This window comes from Alosa sapidissima, chromosome 16 (assembly GCF_018492685.1).
Source record: "Alosa sapidissima isolate fAloSap1 chromosome 16, fAloSap1.pri, whole genome shotgun sequence".
Taxonomy (NCBI): Eukaryota; Metazoa; Chordata; class Actinopteri; order Clupeiformes; family Clupeidae; genus Alosa; species Alosa sapidissima.
The window spans coordinates 558,379-563,855 of record NC_055972.1 but is presented as its reverse complement, the minus strand read 5'-3'; positions in this window follow the sequence as shown (position 1 = coordinate 563,855).

Below are 5,477 nucleotides of genomic sequence, written 5' to 3'. Positions count from 1 at the left end.
ACAGTTTGAAATAGCATAATGCACAATTTCTCCAGCAGAGGGGGACATATAGCTAATCCTGCCAAGTTTCCCTTTAAAGTTAATTAATAAAGTAACTTCCTTTGCTTTCATACGAATCCCAATCAAGATACACTGATAATAATTGCTTTATTGTTAATATGGGCTTCTGGAAAGTTCAGAAATGCAAAATAATAGAATTTTAATTATGTGATAAAATATGCGATTAATCCCGATTCAGTGAAAATGAAAATGAGTCGTTTGATAGCGTTAAGATAATATATATACATATATGTACAGTATACTTATACACTAATTGTCAAAAGCCATTCACTTAGAAATATCAAATAAAGGCTATAATATATATATCTATCTATAAAGCAAGAAGCGTCTGTGTGTTTGTGTGTCTGTGGCACGCATATCTCGCTGACCGTTTGTCAGAGATGAAAGATTTCGTATGTGGCTCGCGCGTTGCACAAAGGTGTGCACTCTCGATTTTGAAGATTTTTGAATGCATGTTTCAAAATATGCTTATTTACGTAGGACATTTATCGCTGCACTGCACTGTTTCCAAGGGGACCAGTTTCAGGGGAGCTCCACCCCATGGATCGTGTAGCCAGAGCCCGTTTGGTGTAGCCTACTGACAGGTCTCACTTTGATGATAGTCAGTCGCAAATTAAAAACGGATTACTCGGGAACCGCTTGTGGGTTAAGATGCAAGATGATTATCATGTCTGACCTCAACAATAAAGACTCCCTGTATGCAGTTTAATTGCTTGCATAAAAAGATTACGCAGATTTTCCAACAACACGCTAACAAACACGGGTATGTATGTAGTGACCACTCAAAATAAAAGTATGTGCAATAAACTGACTTCGAATAGCCCAGGCTACTTTGGACTTGAGACTTTGACTAAACAAACGACAATTCCGACTGCAAGGTCCCAAATTGAAACGAGCGATAGGCTAATGCCACATAGCTAACGTTAGACAACAAGTTGCAGACTGAGCAACGTCACTTATTACGCCATCAAACATGGGTATTGACCACTCAAAATAAAAGTATGTGCAATAAACTGACGCTTCGAATAGCATTAGGAAGTTATTCAGTAAGCTATACAGTACACACTTAACTCAAAACAGTTGTTAGGCTTATGTCATTCTGATCTGTAGAAATGTCACATGCAGCCATGCTAAAATGTATTACACATGTATTAGAGGCCACATTAATTATAGGCTAATGTATTATAATATTCAGTATTCATTATTGAATGCTTAGCTGGAATGATGTTTCCCAGCAGGCCTACCTGTGGGCATGTAATTGAGCTACGGGTTGGCATGTTTGAACGGGCACTGCACTAGTATATATAATTGCCAGTGATGTGAGTGATTCATTTTCAATATTACGTTAGTGTTGGTGTTGTTGGTGTTACATGTAATGTTGGGGTTGGGGCTGGTGTAGATTTTGTTGTTGGTGGTGGTGGCTGCCATATTGGCGTACAAACTGACCCCATGCATTTCTATGGAACATTTTTTGAGTGCTGCATCTCCTCATTAGAAAGTCTCTGGTTCGGTTCTCTCCCTGTTCTTAAAGGAGAATTCCGGTGTGATATTGACCTAAAGTGTATCGAAACATGATACCGAGTGTGAACGTATGTCTCATAGCCCATCTCGGCTTGTCCCCTGCACTCCAAAATCTGGCGCTAGTTAGCCGATGCTACCAACATCTTTTTCAATAGTGGTGCTTCGGCATCGGGCTAGCCATGCAAATAAATCACTGTTTTACACCCATTTACGAGGCTCAATGTATCTCCACACTTCATTGGTAGACTTCCGAGGGCCCTGACATTTAAAACGAGACATTGAGAACTTTGAAAAAGCACTGGTAGTTTACTTACAAGACGATTTATACAGACAGTATCTTCATGAAGTTTAGCGTTTGCAGCCATCTTGAATTTAGTCACGATAAGTCGAGCAACGAGTAAGAATGAACAGGTATGATAAGGGATCAGATTCCAAAAATAATTCAGTGGAAATGCATGGATTCCAGTTGCTGCTACTGGAAGAAACTGGAATCCATGCATTTCCACTGAATTATTTTTGGAATCTGATCCCTTATCATACCTGTTCATTCTTACTCGTTGCTCGACTTATCGTGACTAAATTCAAGATGGCTGCAAACGTTAAACTTCGTGAGGATACTGTCTGTATAAATCGTCTTGTAAGTAAACTACCAGTGCTTTTTCAAAGTTCTCAATGTCTCGTTTTAAATGTCAGGGCCCTCGGAAGTCTACCAATGAAGTGTGGAGATACATTGAGCCTGGTAAATGGGTGTAAAACAGTGATTTATTTGCATGGCTAGCCCGATGCCGAAGCACCACTATTGAAAAAGATGTTGGTAGCATCGGCTAACTAGCGCCAGATTTTGGAGTGCAGGGGACAAGCCGAGATGGGCTATGAGACATACGTTCACACTCGGTATCATGTTTCAATACACTTTAGGTCAATATCACACCGGAATTCTCCTTTAAGTTAAGTTATACTGTATGGTCAAGTCTCTGGTTCGGTTCTCTCCCTGTTCTCTGGTTCGGTTCTCTCCTTGTTCTCTGGTTCGGTTCTCTCCCTGTTCTTAAGTTAAGTTAAGCTAAGTTATACTGTATGGTCCTGTCAGAAGTTCCTACTAGAAATGTGTTCTCTGCATTTAACCCATCCGGGGGCACACACACACACACACTCAGAGCAGTGAGCTCCCTACGAGCACACACACACTAGGAGCAGTGAGCTCCCTACGAGCACACCCACACTAGGAGCAGTTGGGGGGTCAGGTGCCTTGCTCAAGGGCTCGTCATCTGAGGACGTGGATGTGGGAGAGCGCTGTCAATCACTCCCCCACCCACATTTGTCCTACCAGTCAGGGATCGGACCGGCCACCCTTCGGTCACAAGTCTGATTCCCTAACCAGTAGGCCACAGATGCCCTGTTGTGCCTTCACCAAGCAGTCTGGTGTTGGTGTTGGTGCCTTTACACGTGGTCTGGTGTTGGTGCCTTCACACGTGGTCTGGTGTTGGTGTTGGTGCCTTCACACGTGGTCTGGTGTTGGTGCCTTTGGAGCCCAAGCCAATGAAAATCTCTATGGAGACAGATATAGTTTCAGTTTGAGAGACTGAGTGTGAATGTGTGTAGTGTGCGTGTTGGGTGAAAGACTTCCTGTGATTTTATTCATTTGTTCTAATGAAGATGATTTATGTTCTGTTGAATTCCTGTGTTATTCTTTGGTCTGATGAAAGTGATTCATGTTCTGTTGATTTTGCAATTCAATCCATTCCCAGCAGAGGAGGTGAACTGATGACATCCTCTCCCTCACCCACAGCACCTCTGATTTATGCACCTTAATACCGTGTGTGTGTGTGTGTGTGTGTGTAGTCACCTTAGTATTATGTGTGTGTCTCTGTGTGTGTGTGTGTGTGTGTGTAGTCATCTTAGCATCATGTGTGTGTGTGCAGTAGTGCAACGCTGGAAGTTTTCTGAGTGTGGGACAGGAAACATTGCAATTGTACACCACAGACCTCCAATGCACTCACCCTCTGCTGATGACATCACAGGCTGTGATGTCACCCAGGTGTTCAGGTGCCAAATTATGTAAACAAACAAACAAACAGAATCAACACTCTCAGGTGAGAAGTTTTACATCAACACTCTCAGGTGAGAAGTTTTACATCAACACTCTCAGGTGAGAACATCTACATTGAGTAACATGATATGATAAAATGGGATATTATTATTATTTGCCTCCCCTGCACATCCGTGCAGCCCAGTCCCTCTTAAAGACCCACCTCTTTTCACTTGCCTTTGATTAGTGTCTCCTTTTTTAAGTGCCAGTGCATAGTGTCCGCTGGCTACCTTTGAAACGTTCTCTTTGTGCATTATTTAACTCCTACAGGCATTGTCTTGTAGCCTTTTCTTTCTTCCTCAGGTCTTTTCTTTGTTTATTGCACTTAGCACTTTATTGTGAAGAACTTTGGTGCGGCTCAGCCGTCTGTAAATGTGCCATAGACTTGACTTATTATTATTATTATTATTATCATTATGATGATGATGTCATTGTATTTGTTTGCACTTGTTTCTTCTCCTGTCTGTCTGTTCGCCCAGTGAAGTCTCAGTGAAGCAGTTCCCATGGAAACCACCAAATCCGTGAGTCATCCCTGGAATACGAGGTCACTTCCTGTAAGAGACAGGCTGCCTCAGTCAGCCACGCCCACCTGAGGAGCCGGGCTGTCAGGGCCAGGACAGGGCAGCGCGTAGTGGGCACACAGGACTGAGTCAGCGCTAAACACTAGTGTGTGTGTGTGTGTGTGTGTGTGTGTTAGTAATACATGATTGATGTCTTTGGCTTTCCCTCAAACTGCGCTGTGAACTCTGGAGGCTCCGTAATGACACACAGATAGGAAAGGCTTCAGGAGATGACATCAGAGGCTTCTAAGAAACAGGGCCTCAGGTGTGGTGGTGCACCTGCATTAAAACTACAATTATGTGTAACACTAATATTAGAGAGAGTTCACAGTTTTTTTCAGTTGCTAGCGTTTGTCCAACCAGTTTTTGTCCAACCAGTTTTTCACATTTTCAAAACTCTTGTGTTGTGTTGTGTTGTGCTGTGCTGAGGTGTGTTGTGTTGTGCTGTGCTGTGTTGTGTTGTGTTGTGTTAGAGTGTGTTGTGCTGTGCTGAGTTGTGTTGTGTTGTGTTGTGTTGTGCTGTGCTGTGCTGTGCTGTGCTGTGTTGTGTTGTGTTGTGTTGTGCTGTGCTGTGCTGTGCTGTGCTGTGTTGTGTTGTGTTGTCTGTGTTGTGTTATCTGTGTTGTGTTGTCTGTGTTGTGTATTGTGTTAGTGTTGTGCTGTGTTGTGTTGTGCTGTGCTGAGGTGTGTTGTGTTGTGTTGTGTTGTGCTGTGCTGTGCTGTGTTGTTGTGTTGTGCTGTGTTGTTGTGTTGTGTTGTTGTGTTGTGTTGTGTTGTGTTGTGCTGTAATGAGGTGTGTTGTGTTGTGCTGTGTTGTGTTGTGTTGTGTTGTGTTAGAGTGTGTTGTGCTGTGCTGAGGTGTGTTGTGTAGTGTTGTGGTGTGCTGTGTTGTGTTGTGTTGTCTGTGTTGTATTGTGCTGTGCTGTGCTGTGCTGTGCTGTGCTGTGTTTTGTTGTGTTGTGCTGTGCTGTGTTGTGTTGTCTGTGTTGTGTTGCGTTGTCTGTGTTGTGTTGTGCTGTGCTGTGCTGTGTTGTGCTGTGTTGTGTTGTGTTGTGTTGTGTTGTGTTGTGTTGTGTTGTGTTGTGTTGTGTTTTGTTGTGCTGTGTTGTGTTGTGTTGTGTTGTGTTTTGTTGTGCTGTGTTGTGTTGTGTTGTGTTGTGTTGTGTTGTGCTGTGCTGTGCTGTGCTGTGTTGTGTTGTGTTGTGTTGTGCTGAGGTGTGTTGTGTTGTGTTGTCTGTGCTGTGTTGTGT